At 38.1% G+C, this 14,947-nt stretch overlaps 1 long non-coding RNA gene across 3 annotated transcripts in view; it reads left to right on the top strand.

Moving 5' to 3' along the window:
- Positions 1-311: 311 nt before the first annotated feature.
- LOC120793737 overlaps positions 312-14,947 on the top strand; it is a 68,725-nt gene continuing 54,089 nt past the window's right edge. The window contains exons 1-2 of one of the 3 annotated variants that reach the window (XR_005708030.1): positions 312-594; positions 7,789-7,932. This is a non-coding gene — a long non-coding RNA (uncharacterized LOC120793737). Of the gene's footprint in view, positions 600-7,788; positions 7,933-14,947 lie in introns of all 3 variants that reach the window. The other 2 variants (XR_005708032.1, XR_005708031.1) reach the window with 2 other exon arrangements.

Raw genomic sequence — 14,947 nt, 5'->3', positions numbered from 1 at the left:
TAAAAACATCAAATTATGAGTTATATAAGGCATAATGATACTAGAAAAAAAATTAAATACCAGTAAGGATTAAAGCCCAGTGATATAAATGATAAAAACGTCAATAAAAATATGCTATATTTTGCTTTTTTTATTCCTGAAATACAACAATCTTTAACTCAAAATATTACTGCCTTGTTCTCATAATATTGTACCTTGAAATTTTATTCTTATTATACTATGATTTTTTTTTTTTTTTTTTCAAGTACGGGAGGGGTGTCATTACTTACAAAAAGCACGTGGCTCCAAGTGTCTCTTTGCGTACAGTGACATCGAGTTGCACGGGCCGACACGTGACACGCTCCCACCTGCTGCGGCCTGTTTCCAACGCACCCTCCGTCTGACAGCGGCCTCTTCAAACTGGCAAAAGCGCCCTGCCCGCCGCGGGTTGTAAAGAGCACGGTCCGGAAATATCGCCGCAGGGTGGCCGTTCCCGTTCCCGTTCCCGTTCCCGTTTTGTTTGGCCGGTTGTGATGCGACCTGCCGGACCAAAGGGGCGCATCGGGCCGGAGGAGGACTTGGACACACCTGGGGACCCCGGCCTGACTTCAGCGGGTAAGGTAAATGCGGTGAAACCCACGGCTAGCTGCAGCCTCGCAGTGTAAGCTAACGCCGCGGGACGGAACACGGTTGGAGCTGCTCCTGCACTTTGTTAGGGCTTGTGGTGTCGTGGCCCATGGTGGCTACTAGCTTCTGTTCATGTGCAACAGCTGGCTACCTATGGGCGGTATATGCATTGCTGTTAATTGTAAATTCATTTCTTATAGTGGCATGACTGAGGTTGTTTTTATTTTTATTTTTATATGTTTGTTTGTTTTTGTGTGGTTCAGATGCTAGACAACAACATTATACAGCAAGTTAGTATCAGTAGTCTGAGGCAGGTGTTGATATTTAAATTACGGCATTAGCAGAGGAGCACATTGTATTTCTAACGTTATCCACCTGGTGAATATGTCCAGTGTTTGAGGACCAAGGGACTCTTTTAACTCTGTGTAGTGCATTCATGTGCCAGTGGGAGGCGCACACAGCTGACGCCTTTAACACTCACAATATCCTTTTCACAATGCCCATGCACTTATTGCTGGTCTTCTGGGTTTCTGACAATAAAGAGGTCTCCAATGTCTGATTTTCGGCTTTTAAACATATAACAGTAAACTGAATGTGTACTTTAGCTTTAGTACATGAAATACGGGACGTACTGTACGTACTGGCCCCAGACAACAAAAAGCTATCAGGCTGTCACCCTGGAGAATTAATACCTGAGGTATTATTTAACCAAGTTAGAGCACATTTAAGGAACATTTTTATTAATCTACATAAGACTTACTGTATGGGGATTCAGGGCTGCTCATATGGCCTCTAAATCTCTTGGCGCGATGAGTGTGGGTGGTTGGAGGATCACAGATTTATTGATTGGCTGCTGTAGAGATGCACCACCCCATATCCATATAAGCTGCAATATTATTGAGAGCCATTAATCATCTTGACAGAAACAAATTGCGGCCAGGCATCCTTTACTTACAACTGAACAGGAAAAAAAATTTAATGGGTGGGGTTCGGAGTGGACTATTCCATTTGCTAACATCCAGACAGTAATGTGTGGCCGGCACGGCACTGCACGGCACGGCACGGCACGGCACGGCACAACACAACACAGCTTTACTGTCCTCAATCTGAAGTGACTCAGGATTTATTAGCTGTCTTTCATATCAGGCTGCCTCAAACCTAATCTGTCCCCCCTCCCCCCACCGCTGTCAGCTGTTTTGTTGATGAGATCAAACAAATTTATGATAAATAAATCTTCATCATCACTTTATTTGAGTAGAATAATCCTGTGTTTATTTTGGGAAAACATCCGAAAAACATTACTTTGCAAGTCCTTTTAAGAAATGTATTTAGACAAAACTTTTGGGCATATATATTCATGGGATTGCGCAGTAAAATCTTTGAGGAGTTATCAGTATTGCTAAGCAGAAAAGCTCTAAACTTTTTTTCCTCTCTGTAGAACACATAACTAATGATTTGTGTTGTTTTGCCAGCAGCACACTCTGCTCTAGATTTGTGTTGCTTGCACAGTCATAGGAACTACAGCATATTACATTGATTGTTATGTTGTACATTATATTGAATTTTTTCACTTGTTTAATTCAGTCTATTGACGCCTAACATTTGTTTTCATCTTATGGCACAGTCGCGCTCTTGTGTATACTGTTGTGTGGTGATTTTTCAGAGAGAGATGGATCATGAAATCTGTCTTGTTGGTATATGAGAGCCTTCTATTCCTCATCCTCAAGCCATTTTACCCCTCACATTTTTCAGATGTTACTTACTGAAGGCCCTATTTGTAATTCCTGTATTTCAGATCTGGTTTTCAACTGAGCTCTGGAGATGCTGTCCAGTATGTGTTAATTTTATGCATGGTAAACACAGAGATGGGGCTATATATGTGAGGAAACTGGTGTGAAATCAACATATCCGCGAACACAACACCCCCTGAAGCCTTTCTGTGATCAATTATTTATGTACTGAAGAGAGCCAAGAAACTACATTTAAAGATTGACTTCTTTGCATTTTCATTTTTTTTTTTTTTTTTTTTAAATCTTTAAGGAAATATCTGTATTGAGTATTTATGTTGATTCTTGTGATGAATGTCAAACGAGAGGACCACGAATGTGGTTCAAAAAAGGGGAGGGAGAGATCAAAAGTAAGAGGAGAAAAAGCTCCAGAGAGTTGGTGGGATTTGAGGTTAATGTGGTACCATGCTGATGGAGCATGCTGAATATGTGTGTGCTCCGGTTTCCCAAACTCATCCTCTGCCTCCTGTCATTCAGTTGCTGCTGCTGGGCCATGGTAATCTAAAGGGAGGGAAGAACTATTATTCTGCTGTGGCGCTGGAAACCAATCAAGGGTGTTTGTAACCCCATTAGTGCAACCTTGCAACCAATAGAAATAAATTAAGGAATGTGCAGATGCAGCACTTCACCAGGTGTATACTGTGTATGAAAGAGATAACTCTCTAGCAGCTATATGCCATTAGTTTATGTCTTGGCTTCCTTTTAGATTGAAGGTTAACTGGTTTCATGACATAAAAGTGTTGATATATTGGCTCTGATATGGCTTAAACACTAAAAATGTCTGTTTGTATAAACACACAACATTTAAATTGATGATAATACAAAGTATTCTATCATTGTTTTTTCTGGAGAATTCACAGGTTAATAATACATAAAACCCTGTATCCACTGAACCACCTGCTCTGTTGTTGTTGGCTTAATCTGTGGGCTCTTCCTCTCATTTCCCCCATTTGTCAAATATTTTAAAACTAGTCATGAGCAACTCTGGTGCCATTTTTTTTTTTTTTTTTTTAAATCTATTTTTTTGGCTTGAGGTTGTTGGCAAAAAGAGCACCGGTATGCCTTCCAAAGTCTTCTGAAACTTCTCCCTTTGCATAAGCCTTACATAAGCCTGCAGTGTGTGTTTTTATATGACAGCATGAAGGACAATACAAGCAAAGTGAAAAGACGAAGTGCGACAGGAACAATGTAAGGGGTGACGGCCATGGTGTGTGTGTGTGTGTGTGTGTCTGTGTGTGTGTGTGTGTGTGTGTGTGTGTGTGTGTGTGTGTGTGTGTGTCACAAGAGTCTAGAACAGAGGAAAAAAATTATGTGCATATTCCACAAGAAATGCTTCATTGCTTCAAGGATATTACTGTTCTTTCTGAAGGAATGATCTGCACTCTTGCAAGACGTACATCAGTATACACTGAAAAATAAAATGAAATAAATTAAAAAATGAGAGCCTGGCAGATAAATTTAAATCACAAATCTGTGAAACACAAAAGTTACTGTATGTTTGTGGTAATTTAGAAACAGTGTTGCTATGACATACTTTTTCCTCCAGGGAGCACTGTCTAGATTATGTTTAGCCACGTTAGCAACATGGCTCTAAGGATCGCAGTTTAAGACTATCAGTCATTTGGTTTGACTTTGGTCTTTCCCCTAACTTCTCAGATCAAAATTTTGAAGTATTCCCACACTTTGGTTTGGCTCAAAATACCTGAACAACTAATGCCATTCTCACCAACCTTTTCTGTGTTTAGTGCTAAAAAAGTTAGCATGCTAAAGCAGTCATCTAAGATGGTGAACATAGTAAACCGTATACCTGCTAATCATCACGTTACTATAGTCCTTGTGAGCATGTTAGCATGCTGATATTAGTATTTAGCTCAAAGCAACAGCAGTATGTTCAGTCACCACATACTATTGTTTAGTAGCCGAAGTTAAATTATATGTATTTATCTAGCTAAGAAAAAAAAAATATTAAAAACAATTTTAAACTCTTGGTACTGGCCTCAAAAATCGAGATTCAGTCAGGCTCTACTGAAAGCACGTTTGAATATTGATTAACTCAACCAAAAGCCACCAACATATTGTATATTTTTCACAAGCATGGTATAGTATAGTGTACAAAAAGATAATTTTACAGTACAATAAAGTGGCAGTAATGGGCATATTATGCAAAATATTATTCTTTATGTACCACAAAACTTGCAGATACATTAATAAATGCATGTCATTGTATGTTAAAAAATATTGATTGTAAAATTCGTGTATCTAGTACCTTGGAATACATTATTATTAGATCTATATGTAATAAATATCTATTTTTGCTGCATGAGGGCATTTACAAATATAATTAGAGACATTTATTCGTAATTAGGGGCCAGCTGACTCCCCACAATTTTGCTGGCCTTATAAAATGGCACATGTCCACAAAGACATTGACATCCGTTACAGAAAATTATGAGCCAGTAGGGAGTCTGGTTCTTAGAGGACAAAAGCTTCTGGCTCCTTGTTCCCTCCACATAAGACCACCCATTTGCATTTTGTATCCCATTTGAATAATTGCATTTTCTTACACTCACAGTGAAGTTTGTTTTTATTTGATAGCTTTAGATTAGCCTCATTTGAAAGATAATTATTCCCTTTGGTTAGGTATCTCATTTGAGCTCTCTGCTGTGATAAGATTTGTTTAAGGGCCTTTTTCTGTGACCCTGATGTTTCGCTCCTTTCATTCCTCTCATGCTATAACCCTGGGCTTTACCTGGAGTGTGGTACCTGCCCATCTCAGACAGATGACAGAATGACAAAGAAAGTGGGGGGGAAAAAAAAGAGGCAGAGGTGGTGTCAGCAGAGAGACAGCACTGAGACTCTTAAGGAAAGAGTGAATAATTGAAACAGCCTCCAATGAAAAGTGTCTAGTTTGATGGTTGGGCTGTCAGCATACAGTGAAGCAGGGACATGATGCCAAGCAACCTTACAAGCTGTTGAGGGGTCCCTTTTCAATGAGATGGTAATAACCACTTCTCCTAAGCCCTGCTCGCAGATGCTACGTGAGAGAGTTTAGAGGAGAATGTCTTTGTTCCTGGGGCTTTATTAAACTACACAAGGCTCTGTCACAATGATGTGCCTGTGATTAAAGGACGTAAACACCAGCACCTCAAATTTGACAGTTTCTTACAGCTAAATGGGGACAGGTCTAGCTGATATTTGTTTGCACTTTTAGTACAGTATCTGCAATTCACAGTATACTCGCGGTGGTGTGTACAATAAAAAAGCACTCTAGTAAACAGCATCTAGTGACTTCAGCAAGTTGGCAGCAACAATGGACATACAGAATATTCATGTAGTCAAGTGCAGAGGTGATTGTATAACTAGTTTGACTTTGTTAAATGAGCAACACGCTTTTTGAGTTATAAGTTTTGGGAAATGTTTTTTTTTTTTTTTAAGTGAATTTCAAATGAATATGTGCTGTTTACAAAATTCCTATATTTAAAAATGTCCTATATCCTGTGTATTTATTTATAATGTTGTAGAAGTGCAGTCCGATTACAATTAAAGACATGTTTGGCAGCAGGAGAAATTGTAAGAGGCATAACTGTAGTAATTTTAGAGATTAAGATGATGTGTGAAGATCATCAAAGAGAGACAGCAACAATTTGAAATGTTCAAAAATGCACATAAGATGGTGTTGCTATCATATTAATGTACTGTATATTCATTTGCTTAGTTGGGCTGAAAACATTACATTATGAGGTGACCAGTAATTGGCCTGCTATAATCATTGAGAAACATATACAGATGCAGAAATATATTTAACGCCATCTTTAGCAATAATCAGAGTTGTTCCACAGAAATATGGTGTAAAACAGCTTTATAAGCATTATACATTATACATAATATATGATTCAGCATATGTTACATATTATAAATTGATAGTATTGTGAGCAGGGAAAATAGGGTATGTAGTTACTGCAGGTAAGACAAGACCGAGAAGGAACATGATGATTGAAGTGTGATTGACTCAACATGGACACTTTGAAACTGGTTTGATGGCTATAGCAGTGAGCTGCATGTTATTAGGAAAAAAAAAACAAATTCTGTCCATATTGCTTTAGTGGATCAAGATTAAAACTGCTCCGTAAATACGGAATTTCCCAATATACATCTGTGCCGGCAAACACCACCATCAGGGCAAAATCTGGGGTAACTTTTTGAATAATAAATTTTGAACCCTTTTACGTAAGTGTTTTTTTTTTTTTTTTTACCACCACTGTTGAGTCCCATAGTTCAAGCAGTCAATCAAATAACAGTGAGGCCTTAGTCAAGGAAAAGACCTAAAATAAATTGAAGAAAAAAAGTCACACAACATGTCCTATAATAAAATATTCAGTAGAGGCCTAATCCTGGATTCCTTAGTTATATTGTATTTAATATTGTCTCAAGTCACTTCAAATTATGGTTTTCTGTTGGTGGTTAGATTAGATGAGGTACTGCTGCCACCAGGTAGCCATAATAATGGCGGTGTGGATGACCAGAGGCATAGGTCATTTTGAGCACAGAAATTAAGGAGTGCAGAACCTGCTGAGGGGAAAGGAACAAGTTCTCTCCACCATAGCACCGCATTAACCTCACATGCTTCAAGCATTAACATCTACCTATAATGTTCTCCCTTCCTTTCTTCAAGACCCTTTGAGCGATTTAGCCTTTAATCATCTACACCGATATACAGAATGATGAATCGACACGGACAGATCAACCTGCGAGAAGCGAGAAAACTTACTCCTCAGCAGTTTGAAAACAAGGGATGGAGCGTGTTCAAATCTGTCTATTATTAGTGCTAATTTAGGCCATTATAACAGATTGCTGTTGTCGAGAGAGTACAAGTTTGTGTTCAGATTACTACATCATAACATCATACACTAGATGACAGTGATTAGCTGAAACTGTATGCTGGCCAGGCCTTCATTCTGGTGCCCTTTTTTTGCATTTCATTGAAATCTGATTTTTTATTTTTTGTTTTTGTTTTTTTTTGTTTTGTTTCAGAAGACAAAAAAAAAGCCGAATATATTAACTATTGTTCCCCTTCCTTTAACCAAGACCACATGTTGAAAAATATGTATATACTATGGGGATTTATATGTACACAATAACATGAACAATGTAAACTGTATAATTCAACACCATATGATAAATCAGTGTAGAACTGGTGGACCGACAGACTGACTCCCAAACAGACATCATCCTATTGAACCATGCCGCTAGTACTCATAAGCATTGTATGTGATGTATTATATACTTCTGTTATATACTTCACTTAATTTAATTTTAGTAGCATTGGATTAAATATTAATTGTACAGTAGTTACAGTTCATTGTATCTGCTCCATGTGTCTCCTTTGGCTCCACAGCACGGTTAGATGGTGCATTACATTGCTTGTCAAGATGAAGCCAGTGCTCAAGTGGATTCTGCCCTTCCCTCTCTGTAAGTGGTAGATCGCAGAGGGTGCATCTACTACTCCCGTGTGCTGAAGCGCCTGTGCGAGCCTGCTCAGGTAATTACAGCATCTGTTAAGAGGTTTGCTGATTGTTTTTCATCTCCACATGGTCACCACTCCAGAAAACCAATTACCCAGGGGAATACTAAATCAACAAGACCGATTTGTTATTCTATTGCAAAAAGCAGAAAAACCTGGACGAGATTGTAAATGTGTTTCCATTTGTTCACATGCAGGTAAAACACATTAAGAAGAATAATACAAGGGAGCGCTTAATGTAATAAAATGTAATATAAATGTTCATGAACAAGAATATGTCAAACAGGATGAAGAATTAGGAAAAACTGATTAAACTACAATGGGTCTTAAAGGACATCATCAGGTATTGGAGGAACAACAGTCTGCCAAATCATTTGTACTGAGTTGTCTTTTCCACTTGAAAGAAAATAGCTTTTTTTTTTTTTTTTCTTCATTAAATATACCGTGATACCACCAACTTTGAAATTTTTTCCTTTTGAAATAAGTTGCATTTTCATCAGCATTCAGTTGTTACTATTAAATAAGGCAATGCAACTGAAACATAACCCTAAGTAGGCCATACTAAGTAGACCTAGTTTCGGTTTTCACAGTACATGCTCCTGCTATTTCCAGGATCAGGACCTGCATGTGCATGGTTGACTCATATACAGAAAAGTACAGTATGCGTCAGAGCACTGCTGTTACTCATGTTCGGCAGATGACTCTATATTGGCCGCTACAGGCTGTTGTCCTTTGCTGAAGTATTTCGAATGTCAGGGTTGCTCAGATTCATTACTTCAGTAATGTCACTTCGTGAAACCAGATTGCTTAGATGGATAAATGGTGTGATTCACATTAACTGTTGATTAATTGTTCTCATTTATTGTGCCGACAGAATAGTTTTCATCCCTCCCCTGACCTCAATCTTAGACGTCCTTTGTAACCACTATGATGACTTTGAGCTCTATTTTCTCCTCTCTGGCTCCTCTTTTGCTCCTACTGCAGTGCTTTTGCGAAAAACCTATAAGCCGATTTAAGTTTCCGTTTTTAAAAATAAAAAAAAAGCCCACATTCACAATGAGAAAAGTGAAAAGCTTTATTCTCCTGGAACTGCGCCGGATTGCCTTTATAGCAGTGCCTGAACTCTTTTTATTTAGGCAGTGCTTTAAACTACCGTGTCTAATTGCGATGACATTTTTAATTAAAAGTCAAGGATATGTGGTTGTTTGTGAAGGGAGACTAATCTGTTCTTGCCTCCACCTCTCCCAGTGCTAGCTATCTTCCATCTATCAGCCTAATGAGAAAATAGAGAAGCCAGTTCAGGACTTGTTGATATTTGCCTTTCTCTAAGTAGATTTCTGTGAATTTACGATTAGCAACCAAGCCTCAGACCATGCTATGCTGTAGCTCAGAGACCTTATGGATTACTAAAGATAACAATGAGCAATTTTCTTCAGGCTTCCTATATATAAATTGACTGGATTCTGACTGGAAGTGTGACTACATACTGAAGTTAATATTGTATGTGTTCATTTTAAGAAAAATAATGTTTATCAAGTGCAGGATTTGAATTTATTTGTTATATATTGATTTTATTGATATTTTGTACTTTGCATTCTACAAACTGGAGGTTGAGTTAAAGTTGAAATATATAAGAACCACACAGTATACTATGAACCATTCTTTAAAACTTTTTTCCTTCATCAGCGGTCTAGTGAGTACTGTTATTTGGAGCACATGGATGGCATTGTGAGTAGGGAGACAATTATTCAAACACAGGACATGGGTTCAAGCCCTTCTGTTGGAAAGTATCCATCTTACTGAAGTGTCTGTGAGCAAAAATGCATAATCCCTGCCAGTTCCAGGTACCTAACTCTCAGCTCTGACCTCCCTGTGATAGGACAAAGCACAAGCACTGTGATCAATGAGGGATCCGATCATTATTTAATTTCTGCTATTGAAGTCAGCTGTCAGGATTCATTATCTTGAATTTATGTTTGTTACTTTCAAGTTCAGATTAATCGTGGTTTTTTTTTTATTTTTATTTTTTTTGCAATGTGCCGTCTGAAGAGACTTTATCTCTTTCTGGTTGTGTAATTTACATATAATTCAAGTAGAAAAAATTCAGACTATCTAAATTGTCTGACTCAGTGCCATAGGAATGAAAAAATATGGATGCTTTTGGGGAAGAAAAAAAAAAGCAAAATGTGTGTCAGACTGAAGGCCATTATAAGATATGTGTGTGATAGAACCTACAGACCATTGAATAAGAACTGAATGAATTCTCAAGGATGTTAAAGTGTGCTCTAAATATTTCTGAAACCTTCACTGTTTGAGAGAAATAAAAAGGAAATCAGAGCTTGGAGACATACAGTGACATTAGATAATTTCATCTATATATAGAGAAAAATAATGAGGCAAACATAATTTCTGAATGATGTGTAACTGTGGCTGTAACCATGGCTGTAGTGATGGCAGAGCCCCCCTGTAGGGCCGCAGCTGGGACTCAGCAGAGAGGAGAGATTAACACTGTGCTCCACCATTCTGCTTCATGGAGAGGGCCCAGTGCCCGACCTTACAGCTGAGGATGCATAGCCATGCCTGTAGGCAAGCTAAACCCAGAGGTGGCCCTCAACCGCAGCAAAATTCCAATTGATTTCCAGCTTGCACAGCCATTAGCCAGATACAGACTCCAGAGTGTTTTATAATGGCAGCCCTCTTGACAGCTAAGGAAAAATGTCACCTGAAGTTCTGTGGAGCACAGAGGACAGCAGGTTTAGTAAAACTCTTATCCAAGAAAAGAGGTTTTTCATGTAGTTTATACAATTTTAAAAAATTTGATTGTCATTGACCATGCATAGCTGTGTTAGTTTTGAACTAATATGTATGTCAAAGTATATAAATAAAATCAAGACAGAGCATGCACCCCCCCCCCCCCCCAAAACACATGCTGCACACAAACCCTCACTGTTCATAAGTGAGCCACAACATCTCTGACAAAAATTTCAGAGCCAACAACTGGAACCTTCAACTGGGATTATGTGTAGTGAAGAGGAGGTAGGTTGGCAGATAGTGACTGCTGTGTGGCTATTTATCAGCCACAATAGCAGCAGTTGCAGGGATGTAGTGCTGTGGGTACCGAGCAGCCAGCTGTTGAGCTATTAATGGCAGCAGGCATCATGTACACAAAATCTCTGTTCAGTCCCCATAGTTACATACCAACAAGATGTCTTTGTTCAGAATGGACATATGAGCCTTGTATATCACAAAGTATAACAGCATGCAAGTACATACTTACATATTATAGCTTAGAACCCTATATTATATCTGTAGCAGTGCATCATATGATCTGCATTTGATTGCAGTCAGCCTGCCAGCAGGTGTTATGCAGTGGAAGTTAGATCTAGTTTGCTGGGTGAGGTAAGTTTCTCATGTAACTACTGTATATATGGGAAAAATATAGGGTTGAAGCATTTATACAACACAATGTTTTGTTAAAGTGTCATTCGAATACAGAGAGAAACTACAGATCAAACGAGGGCTGACCTGATTCAGGGTCCCTCCTTCCAGCGAACCTCTACACCTACTGAGAGAACCTTAGTTAAAGTTCCGTTGTAGTGTTGGCAGTGGGATGAACGCACAGGTTATCAGCAAAAAAATGAATCTATAGCTGACAGATATTTTTGGGGGTCATTTTAACTACCAAAATAAATGCCTTTTATATGTATGCAGCTTCACCATTCAAGCCATCAAACATGATTTAGAATTAATCTTTAAATTAATCTCTTTATTGTTGGCATCGTTGTGGACTTGTGCTCTAAAACGTATATCTGCAATGTCCCTGCTTCATATCTGGTTGCAGACCTTTATTGCATGTCATCCTCCTTTTTCTTTCTCCTCATTTCATGTCTGCCTCTTGTGCTTTTATTTTTCCACAGTATAAAGTCAAGTTGTGCATGATCATCACTAATAGGCTGTGCCTGCACGTTACCATAAACATCATAAAATAGCTCAATGGAAGACTGAATAGAATGAAGGATTACTTAAAGATTGATAGTTGATTACAAAATTCATTGTAAAATGCAGGTGTACTGTATGTTCCTTTTTGAAAGGCTTTATCTCAGTGCCTCACTATAATTTTGGAGATGCTGCAGTTTTGGCAGTTGCACATGGGAAATTAGTCATAAGCAGACTGAAGACTGAAAGGTTTCTAGCTTGGTTTCCTGAGAAAATGTCTTGGGGAAAAAAAATAATCTCCTGAGGTTTAGTGTTCATGTAGTTTAGGCTTTGCTTTGCAGCTGAGAGCTGTGAAGTCTTGAAAGGTCTCGGGCAGTGTATCAAAGATAGGGGTGAAGGTAAGGCTTTGTGACAGGCTAACATCTTGTCTGAGTGTTGTACAGTACATCAGCCTGTCTAATACAACAAAATGTAAGACTGGCTCCTGTCTTAAGAAACAGTGGTCTTAAAAAATGGCTACACCACAGAAAAATAAATCAAACAATTAGAATAATTTGCAGAGTTAAATGCACAACCTTAGGTTAGGATCAACATAGGGCAGCAGAGTCTGTACTTGCCTGGGCTTCCAATACCCTGTGTATGGTTGTGTGTTGAGCAGGAGGTGGGTGGTGTACCTTCTCCCAACTCTTCTAGGCATCTGAGCCTGCTCGCTAGGCCTCTTTGGCAAGGAGAGAGGGACCAGGTGTCGGCTCTTGTACAAAGGGCTTTGATGCCAGAGTGCAGTGAGATGTTGAATTTGGAGAGAACACCTTCTGCATAGCTGTGTGTGTGTGTGTTTGTGTTTGTGTGTGTGTGTGTGTGTGTGCGTGTGTGTGTGTGCGTGTGTGTGCGCGCGTGTGCGTGCGTGTGCGTTTGCGCGTGTGTGAGAGGGAAAGAGGTTGGGGACCGGGACTGTTAACTTCAAGAAACCACTACAGTTCTAGTGCAACTAAGTCAGTACAGTTTAATATTTGGTAACACCTTGTCAAAATTATCTTAAAGATGTTAATTTAAATAGAACTTAACAGCAAAGTGTTATCTAACATCATGTCAAAAAGGCAACTTTCCTATATCCTAAATCTTCTGATAATATTCATGATCAGATTTATTGAAAGATAAGATTAAGATAAGATTCTTTAACTTTAAAAAAATATATTAAAAATATATTCATTTATTTATTTTTTTTACTATTTTTGAAAATTTTTTATCTCACCTCACTCTATTGGTTTACAAGAGGCCATAGCACTCCTGAGCGCTATAGCGTAGTGGTAACATGTCAGAAGCTACAATACATATATAATCTTAAATAATTTACAGATTAATTATTCATGATGAAACCAAACTTGTAGGTCACTTGAAAAAATTAGCCAAAAGTGAAATGAAACTATGAACTCAAGATATAAAGTTTACTATCATATTTTTGAAAAACTGAAGTCAATGAGTGCTTGAAAAACAACTTAAAAATTATTGGACTATCACGAATATTACGAAAATAAACTGCAGATTCAGTCCACCAATAGAACCATGTCAGGTTAAGTTAATCAGTTCCAAAACACTGTGCTGATCTTTATGGCTTTTCAAAAAAATTTTTGTATTCTGAAGCAACGTACTTTAGGTATACTATGGGTCAAAGGAGGTTGATGGTTATTTTGTTATAAATTTACTCCTGAATTTGTAGGAAATGGGATGGAAATTGTATCATAATGACTGCCTAAGAAGCATAAATTCATACAGTTAACTGACAAGTGTAGGGCCAAGCGGTTATGACAGCACTTGGCAGGCTTTAGAACATATTTATCTCTGTTGCTGTCAATTTTGCTGAACCATCAATAATGCTTCTTTAATAGTTCCCTTAATGCATTTGAAAAGGTTGTGGTTTCTGCTTATTCTTTAGGGTGGAAGATCATCCTTTTTTTTTTTTTTCTCCTCATTTGCTCAGTGAAGGCCATAACATTTATTTTTTTTCCTTAACATACAAAAGCCAAGGGCCATTAAGGATGTGCACAGTAGTACATCAAAGCTCAGATAGCAGTATTTGACGGGCACTCCCTCATTGCCCTAACATAGTCGACAGAATAACTCCCTGGAACGTGAGAGAACGCTTAGCATCTCAATGAGGCTGGTTCTGTCACAGGTCAACACTATGCTGCTGAGTTCATAATGAGGAGGGAAGGTGGATCCCTTATTTGGGGATTTGGGTTTGTGCTGTCGGCACCTATGCCACGCTGCCCTTGAAAGAGACATTCTCATTAAAGATAGTCAGGATGCTGGAGATCCACATTGAAAATTAAATATGCTTATTAAAGGTGATGGATAAATAGATTATGTTTTAATTGGTCTCTTATTATGAGTGGTTGATTGGATTGTCCTTCGCAGGCTATTGATCTTGGGGCTGAGGTCGATTAAGAGGTGGACTGAGCAGAGGATGAGTGAGTTTCAATCTGCATGGAGAATATACAGTGTATTATGTATTCAGGACAAGATGCCCTGAAGATCCATTGTGCAAAAGTATTTGAATTTGTCTTGTGAAGTAAAGATAAAAGGTACGTCAGTGTCAAAAGTAAAAACAAATCTTTCATAAAACTGCCTCTTCCAGTGTTGTTGGTATTTTGGATTAACATACAGTATTTTTATGTTGTTGTAAGTTGCCAGATGGTTAGCTTGAACTACTGCAATGCATTATATGAGCTTATTGTATAATTTTAATATAAAACCAAAATCTGCAAAGTAACTAGCTACAACAGCTGTCACATACATGTGGTAAATAAGTAAGATGTTTCAATTTGAAAATATAGATGAGCTAAAAGTTTTACAAAACGTAAAATGCTCCAAATAGTGCTCACAGACAATACTTGAATAAATGAGCTGTCACTTTCCTTTTGTTTCTCTTCCCCTTAGTAGTTTATAAGCTTAATTTAAAAAGAGAGAGAGGAAATTGAATAAATCTGATGTGGTTTTAAAAGATTTAAAATGTTTCACAAACAAAATAAAATTCAGTCTTTCATCTAATGGAAAATAAACAGTATGTTATCCTGTGCAAGAGTTGGTCCATGTGTCT

The sequence above is a fragment of the Xiphias gladius genome, chromosome 8 (genome assembly GCF_016859285.1).
Source record: "Xiphias gladius isolate SHS-SW01 ecotype Sanya breed wild chromosome 8, ASM1685928v1, whole genome shotgun sequence".
In the NCBI taxonomy this organism is placed as follows: Eukaryota; Metazoa; Chordata; class Actinopteri; order Istiophoriformes; family Xiphiidae; genus Xiphias; species Xiphias gladius.
This window is presented reverse-complemented; position numbering and strand designations above follow the sequence as displayed.